This window comes from Gobio gobio (genome assembly GCF_949357685.1).
Source record: "Gobio gobio genome assembly, chromosome: 14".
In the NCBI taxonomy this organism is placed as follows: domain Eukaryota; kingdom Metazoa; phylum Chordata; class Actinopteri; order Cypriniformes; family Gobionidae; genus Gobio; species Gobio gobio.
Genome location: NC_137107.1, coordinates 49,389,394 through 49,399,047, shown reverse-complemented (window position 1 = coordinate 49,399,047; position 9,654 = coordinate 49,389,394).

The window sequence follows — 9,654 nt, the reverse complement described above, 5'->3', positions numbered from 1 at the left end:
TAACCTCTGTGTCTTAAGTCCCCTTATAACCAAGATCATTAATCATTCCCTCCAGGCTGGCCATGTTCCTTCATCACTCAAAACTGCTATCATCAGACCACTTCTTAAAAAACACACTTTAGACCCAGATATTACTGACAACTATATAGACCCATCTCCAACCTTCCATTCCTCTCTAAGGTGTTGGAATAAGTTGTTGCTGCACAGCTTCAGGTCCATTTAAAACAAAACAATCTGTATGAGAAATTTTAGTCTGGTTTCCGTACAGGACACAGCACAGAAACCGCTTTGGTCAGGGTCACAAACGACCTTTTGATGGTGGCAGATGTTGGTTCCCCATCCCTTCTCATCCTCCTGGACTTATCTGCAGCTTTCGATACGGTTGATCAAAACATCCTCATTCACCGCTTACATTCCACCATCGGGCTCTCTGACTCTCTCCACAACTGGTTCTCATCGTATCTCACTGGGAGAACTGAATATGTTGCATTGGGAGAAGCTACATCCCTGTCTCACAGCATCACCTGCGGTGTCCCTCAAGGCTCAGTGCTCGGCCCCATCCTGTTCATCCTCTACATGCTCCCCCTTGGCCATGTCATCAGCCGGCATGGGATTTCTTTTCACTGCTATGCTGATGACACTCAACTATACCTTAGGACAAATTCTTCCCCCTTTGCTGACCTCACTCCATCCACTTTGATCACTTGCCTGGATGAGATAAAGGTGTGGATGAAGCAAAACTTTCTGCAGCTAAACAGCTCCAAGACTGAAGCAATCCTAGTCGGCACTCCACTTCAGGTCCGGAAATCCGTTATGACCAGCATTGCTTTCTCTGATCAGGACATTCCACTTTCCACATCAGTCACCAACCTGGGGGTCAGAATGGAATCCCAACTTACTTTTGGAGCTCACATCAAACATCTGTGGAAGACCTCCTTCTTCCACCTCAGAAACATTGCCAAACTTCGTCCCTTACTTACACTGGCAGATGCGGAGAACCTTGTCCACGCCTTTGTCGCCTCCAGGCTGGACTACTGCAATGCGCTCCTTATCGGGATCCCTGGCAAAAATCTCCAGAAGCTGCAGTGTATTCAGAACAGCGCTGCTAGGATCCTGATGAGGGTGCGCAAATATGACCATATCACCCCCGTTCACAAATCACTCAACTGGCTTCCTGTCTCGGTCAGGATTGAGTATAAGATCTCCCTCCTCACTCATCAGTGCATCCATGGTAACGCACCCACCTATCTCAAGGAACTCCTCACCACCCAAACATCCACACGTAACCTCCGGTCTGTTTCAACATGTCTTCTTAAAACTCCCACAACCAAACTCTGTACTATGGGAGATCGGGCCTTCTGCTCAGCAGCCCCTCATCTGTGGAATGCTCTCCCTGACCACTTGCGGATCCCACAGACTGTTGATGTTTTTAAAATGTGGTCTTAAAACCCACCTTTTTAGCAGAGCTTTTGATTAATTTGTTACTTTATTTTTCAGTTTTATTTATTGTTATTTATTTTATTTTTTTGTTTTAAATCTGTAGCACTTTGAGATTTTGTTTAATGTAAAGTGCGTTACAAATAAAATTTATTTATTATTATTATTATTATTATTATTATTATTATTATTACAATTCAACTACTTAACCAGGAGAATAATAACTTTTAAGTACTGTGACATACGTCCCGAGCCTCTATCACCGTCGCCCTGGAAACGGACCAGACACACCTGCACCCACTCTTCACGGGCTGAGCGGTCACAGCTGCGGGTCATCAACCATCCCCTATATGAGACTCAGAGACAGGCAGAGAGGTGAGAGATGTCTCCAGAAGACTCGGCTAACCTTACTTCTGCTATTCCCCACAGACAGCAGCATGTGACCGCCAGCCCACTCACGGGAGAAGAGCATGGATCCACACTGCACCGCACCACTGGGAGAACGAAGGACGAGACGCCGAGCACCCACCGACTTCACGCCAAACGGCCCACTTTCACTTAACACTTAATAAAACGGGGAACTCACCTGCAACCTCATGTTGTGTGCTTCTTCACCCCGTCACACTGGTAGAGAATGCAGGCATTACACTGAAGAAGCACCGACACATTTCCCGGTTGAGTTCGCCGCACTTCCGGGTTCATCCCGGAAGTCCTTCGCATTGTTTTGGTTGAGGGATTTCCGGTTGGTTTCTTTTCACTCACCTTTCCTCTCTGTTTCCCCAGGTGGCGCTCCTCCCCCAACATGGACGAGCTGCTGAAACACCTCACCGAGGTGAGCATCCGCCAGCAGCAAATCCTGGAGCATATGGCCTCCCGCCAAAGCGAGTCCGAGAGAGAGAGAGCCGCGCTCCGTGTCGCTGCTGCCCAGCGCGCTCCGCTGCCTTATCCCCGCGCCCAAGCAACACAGTTGGTGCCACGAATGACAACGCATGATGACGTCAAGCTATATCTGAAAATGTTCGAGGCCATTGCCGTCCGGGAGGCGTGGCCCAGAGATGAGTGGGGCCGGATCCTGGCGAAGCTCAGCGTACCTATTTCACGCTGACCCCCGAACAGAGTGCAACCTATGAGGGGCTGAAGAGGGAGATCCTGGGTCGTGCAGGGCTGTCACGCTGAACGCTGCACAGCTGATCCACGACTGGACCAATGACACCCGCTGGCCCGCCCGGGCTCAAGCCGCGGATCTGTCTCATCTCGCCCACCATTGGCTTCTGGCCGGGGATCCCACCGCACACCAGGTAGCGGAGCGCGTCACCATTGACTGCCTTCTCCGAGCCCTCCCGCGGCCGCTTCGTCAGGCAGCAGGGATGCGGAAGCCTACCAGCCTGGACGAGCTTGCAGAGGACATTGAGCTGGCGGAAGCCACCCAACAGCGGGAGGTTGGGGAGCGAGCGCCACCATTTCCCCGAAGGGTGGTCCAGGAGCGACGCCCGCCGGAGGGCACCCAGCGGCCAGGAAGCAGACCGGCGGTTCCTGGTCTGCAGGACGAACCCATGCCCACCGAGGAACCCCACTCACCAGGACGAGCTTGGCTGGCGGGATGCGTCGTCCGGGCCGAGAACGCTCCGCGAGCGGAGGTGACGTCAACGGTCGCCCATATCTGGCTCTCCTGGACTCCTTCACTGCGGTCAGCCTGGTCAAAGCCACCGTCCTACCCCCACAAGTCGAACCCAAGACCACCTTGTCAGTCACCTGTGTGCACGGCGATACAAGAGAGTTACCGGCCCGGCTCGTCACCATCGCGGCTCCTCCCAGAGTATGGCCGGTGGAAGTGGGGATCGTCAAGGATCTCCCGGTCCCCGTTCTTCTTGGAAGGGATTGGCCAGGTTTTGACCGCCTGCTCGCCGCCGTCACCCAGCCCGCCAGCGCGGCCGGGAACCGCCCCAAGCGGAAGACCAGAAGGGCCCGATGGCGTCTCGTGCTGCTGGCCTCGGACCGCCCCAGAGATGGTGAGTTGCCCCCTCGTGACACTAACCTCTTGTTTGACCTTTACCAGCAGGTCTCCGGGGCTGGGGGTTTTTCCAAGGAGCAGCACGAGGACGACCGCCTGAAACACTGTTGGGCCCAGGTAAGACTGGTGGATGGGAAGGAGCTCCAACCTGCACCCCACCCCACTCCGCACTTCGTGATCAACGATGGTCTGCTTTACTGGGTCGCTCAGCGGAGGGGGGAGGAAAAACTTTTGCTGGTCGTCCCCCGCTCCAAGACCGGGTCCCTGCTGGAGATCCAATGGCAGGCCACCTGGGTCCTCAGAATACGGTACAGCGCCTTCGGGACCGGCTCCACTGGCCCGGCCTGGAGGCCGAGGTCAAGAGGTTCTGCCAGGCCTGCCCCACCTGCAAGCGGACATCGCCCCATCGTCCTCCCCCCAGTCCGCTGATTCCGCTGCCCATCATTGAGGTGCCCTTTGAGCAGATAGGAATGGATCTGGTAGGGCCGCTTCCGAAGTCCGCCCGGGGCCATGAGCACATTCGCGTCATCATCGACTATGCCACCCGCTACCCGGAAGCCGTCCCTCTCCGCAAGGCCACCGCCAAAGCCATCGCTCAAGAGCTGTTCCTGCTCAGTAGTCGGGTTGGCACACCGTCCCAGATACTGACTGACCAGGGCACCCCGTTCATGTCAAAGGTGATGGCCGACCTCTGTAAGCTCCTCCAGGTGCAGCAGCTCCACACGACCGTCTACCACCCCCAAACCGACGGCCTCGTCGAGCGGTTCAACCAGACGCTGAAACAGATTCTGGGCCGGGTGGCGGCAGAGGACACGCGCGACTGGGACCAGATGCTGCCTTACGTGCTCTTCGGGATCCGAGAGGTTCCCCAGGCCTCCACAGGCTTCACCCCCTTCAAACTTCTCTTCGGCCGACAGCCCCGCGGGCTCCTGGACGTCGCCAGAGAGGCCTGGGAGCAACAGCCAGCCACCTACCAAACCACCATCGAGCACGTAAGGCAGATGCGTGAGCGCATCGACTGGGTGATGCCCATCGTCCGGGAGCACCTCACTCAGGCCCAGCAGCGGCACTACGAGCGGGCGGCCCAGCCACGGGAGTTCCGGTGGGGTGACCACGTCCTGGTCCTGGTGCCCACGGCCGCCTGTAAGTTCCTTGTACCGTGTCCTTCCCTTCGGCCTGCACGGGGCCCCAGCCACATTCCAGCGGATGATGGACATCCTCCTGCGGCCGCACCAAACTTACGCGGCCGCGTATCTGGACGACGTCGTCATCCACTCGGAGACCTGGGAGGACCATCTGGACCGGCTGCGGAAGGTGCTGTCGGAGCTCCGCCGGGCTGGATTGACCGCCAACCCCCGCAAGTGTCATCTAGCCCTAGCCGAAGCAAAATACCTGGGCTATCAGGTGGGACGCGGCCTGATGCAGCCAAAGGAGAAGAAAGTGACTGTGATTCGCTCCGTGCCGCGTCCCACCTCCAAAACTCAGGTACGAGCATTCTTGGGGTTGGCGGGGTACTACCGGTGTTTTATCCCTAACTTCTCCTCCTTAGCCTCTCCCCTGACAGACCTGACCAGGAAGGGGCAACCGGAGAAGGTTCCGTAGTCGACGGAGACAGTGTGACATACGTCCCGAGCCTCTATCAGCGTTGCCCTGGAAACGGACCAGACACACCTGCACCCACTCTTCACGGCTGAGCGGTCACAGCTGCGGGTCATCAACCATCCCCTATATGAGGCTCAGAGACAGGCAGAGAGGTGAGAGATGTCTCCAGAAGACTCGGCTAACCTTACTTCTGCTATTCCCCACAGACAGCAGCATGTGATCGCCAGCCCACTCACGGGAGAAGAGCACGGATCCACACTGCACCGCACCACTGGGAGAATGGAGGACGAGACGCCGAGCACCCACCGACTTCACGCCAAACGGCCCACTTTCACTCTGACACTTAATAAAACCCACCCTTCGGGGAACTCACCTGCAACCTTGTCGTGTGGTTCTTCACCCCGTCACAGTACCAATTCCTTAACACATTAATCTGTACAGAACAAATAATGATATATCTGTCTAAATATTACCAGAGCAACACTTATATTACTTACAATCAACGTGCATAAGAATTATACAATGGCTTTCATCCTGTGTCAACAACACGGCATGACTCATTTTGTCTCGAGTGGATTTATGATGCATATACTTGATTATTCTTAGAAATTCACATATATAATCGATCTTAAACAAGTAAGGAATAACATGAAACTCACTTTCTTCGAATGGACGCACAGTCATTAATAATCAGCACAAACATTACACCACGACTTCTGTAACGGTCTTCCTGGAGAGATCGCACGGATCTCTGACGGATCGCTGACAGATCTCTGACGGATCGCTGACGGGTCGCTGACGGATCTGTGACGGATCTCTGAAGGGTCTCTGACGGATCGCTGACGGGTCTCTGACAGATCTGTGACGGGTCTCTGACGGGTCTTTGACGGGTCTCTGACGGATCGCTGACGGGTCTCTGACGGATCTCTGACGGATCTCTGACGGGTCTCTGACGGATCTGTGACGGGTCTCTGACGGATCGCTGACGGGTCTCTGACGGGTCTCTGACGGATCGCTGACGGGTCTCTGACGGATCGCTGACGATTCTCTGACGGGTCTCTGACGGATCGCTGACGGATCTCTGACGGGTCTCTGACGGATCGCTGACGGGTCTCTGACGGATCTCTGACGGGTCTCTGACGGATCGCTGACGGGTCTCTGACGGATCTCTGACGGATCTCTGACGGATCTCTGACGGGTCTCTGACGGGTCTCTGACGGATCGCTGACGGATCTCTGACGGATCGCTGACGGATCTCTGACGGATCGCTGACGGATCTCTGACGGATCGCTGACGGATCTCTGACGGATCTCTGACGGGTCTATGACGGATCGCTGACGGGTCTCTGACGGGTCTCTGACGGATCGCTGACGGATCGCTGACGGGTCTCTGACGGATCGCTGACGGGTCTCTGACGGATCTCTGACGAGTCTCTGACGGATCGCTGACGGGTCTCTGACGAGTCTCTGACGGATCGCTGACGGGTCGCTGACGGATCGCTGACGGGTCTCTGACGGATCGCTGACGGGTCTCTGACGGGTCGCTGACGGATCGCTGACGGGTCTCTGACGGATCGCTGACGGGTCTCTGACGGATCTCTGACGGATCGCTGACGAGTCTCTGACGGATCGCTGACGGGTCTCTGACGGGTCGCTGACGGATCGCTGACGGGTCTCTGACGGATCGCTGACGGGTCTCTGACGGATCTCTGACGGATCGCTGACGAGTCTCTGACGGATCGCTGACGGGTCTCTGACGGATCGCTGACGGGTCTCTGACGGATCGCTGACGGGTCTCTGACGGATCTCTGACGGGTCTCTGACGGATCTCTGACTGGTCTCTGAAGGATCTCTGACGGGTCTCTGACGGATCTCTGACGGGTCTCTGACGGATCTCTGACGGGTCTCTGACGGATCTCTGACGGTCTCTGATCTCTCTCTCTTCTCTCGTGTCACTCCATCATGTGATCACTAATGCTTTACAGAGATCTCTGATGTTGGTTTTAAATCCCCTCCCATCTAATCACTAATTGTGGTTATGATATCCAAACACTTCCCGCTGTAATTCCTCTGACCCACATAGACGCATCCATCCCTCCGGCCTGACGCTGACGGGCAGGAGATCCATTTGATCCTTGATTAATCTGAGCTCTTGACCCACAGTCACTGCCGAACACAAGAGGCCTTCACGCTACATGTGTAGATGTACATGTCAAGCACAGATAATAAAGCACAATCTCCAGACAGCTTAAAGGCTTAGTGTGTGTATCCTCATTGTGTCAGTGTGAAGACGTGAGCATTGTGTTCATCTCAGGAGGAGCTGGTTTTATTTGTCTTGATGTGTAAAGGGATAGTTCAAGCTAAACTTCAGATTCTGTTCTTCGTTTTCGGCAATAAATGAGACATTATATTAGTAGTTTCTGAAAGTGATCTTTGACTGACAGATGCGTTTACACCAGAACACTCTAGAGTTTGATTTGTAGTTTTGACGTCATTATCAGTAGAGATTGGAAGTGTTTCCTCCCTTTTTTTTAGTAAGTTTAATAAGTTGATTAGATTGTGCGGTCCTCACTATGCATGATTTTTAATTAAAACATTTTTATATGAATATATTTATTAAAATATTAAATACTGCTTATATATATATTAAAATATATATGCTTGTTTGCTGTTAAAATAATTCTAATATTTTTTTTAAATATTGTATTAAAAGCACTTTAATATATATAATATCTAAATATTTATATATATTTTAAAATATATGAAAAATATTAACTATTTTAAATAATATATTACTTTATGTATTTAAAAAAGTATTATATATAATATTTATAGATATCAAAATATGATACTATATTTAAACAATATTTAAATTTTATTTTAAAATATATTTAAATATTTAGATTACATATATTTTAATTTAATTTTAATAATATTTTAACTTTAAAATATTTAATATTTGATATATGTAGTTTATATATATATATATGTATATGTATATATGTGTATATATATATGTATATGTGTGTATATATATATATGTATATGTGTGTGTGTGTGTGTATACTGTATATATGTATATACTGTGTGTGTGTGTGTGTGTGTGTGTGTGTGTGTGTATATATATATATGTATATGTATATATGTATATGTAAATATGTGTATATATATATATATATATATATACGTGTGTGTGTGTGTGTGTATATATATGTGTATATATATATAAGTATATGTATATATATGTGTATATATATATAAGTATATGTATATATATATATGTGTATATATATATAAGTATTTGTATATATATATATATATATATATATATATATATATAATATGTGTATGTATATGTATATATATATATGTGTGTGTGTATTTGTATATATATAAAATATGATTAATATAATATATATTTTTTTTAAATATTAATATTTGTATTAACTTTAACACAATTTCCCAACACACAGTAAAAGTAGTAATACTTTTAATATCAGCATCAGTAATATCAGCATCAATACTGTATGACAACACAAAATAAATATATAACTAAATAAATGAACATATTGGACCAACAGAATATCTGGAGAATGCAGAGAGAGAAGGACGGACTAAATGAACGCTGTGCGTTATTATTATATGGTATTTTCTGCATTTGTTGTGCAACAGGCATGAGATCCCCTTTGGATCGTGGGTCTTAAACACTCGGGCCGTTTTATATTTAAGTGCTGAACATTGCAAATGTGAATTTGTGTACAGAAGCGATTGAGTTCTGGGCTCTGGAGGGAGAATGTGCTGGTGACCCGGACGGCTGCCGGTATTGATTACTGCGGTGAATGTGAAGTTTCCTCACAGCTCTCTGTGTTTCCACAGCTGCAGATGCTCATGCCATCCCATGTGAAGCTGTGCTGATGTTTCTCTTCTCAGGCTCTGCGGTCGGAATAACCTGCTCTGAAGACTGAAGGAACACTGCTGAACCGGTATATACACCGATCAGGCATAACATTATGTCCTAATATTGTGTTGGTCCCCCTGACCCTTCGAGGCATGGACTCCTCTAGACCCCTGAAGGTGTGCTGTGGTATCTGGCATCAAGATGTTAGCAGCAGATCCTTTAAGTCCGGTAAGTTGTGAGGTGGGGCCTCCATAGATCGGACTTGTTTGTTCAGCACATCCCACAGATGCTCGATTGGGAATCTGGAGGCCAAGTCAACACCTCAAACTCGCTCCTCAAACCACTGCAGACCGGGAACACCCCACAAGAGCTGCACTTCTGGAGATGCTCTGACCCAGTCGTCTAGCCATCACAATTTGACCCAAACTCGCTCAAATCCTTACTCTTGCCCATTTTTCCTGCTTCTAACACATCAACTCTGAGGACAAAATGTTCACTTGCTGCCTAATATATCCCACCCACTACAAGAGATCATCAGTGTTAAACACCTGTCATAATGTTATGCCTTATGGGATCTGCCTCTAAAACTCTCCATATATGTATTATATACAAATATATAATTTCTGGATCTGCCCCAACAACACTTTATTTTTTAGCGTTGTTCGTTTTCTGTTATTAACTTTTGACTGAAAAATCATTTTAAGAAC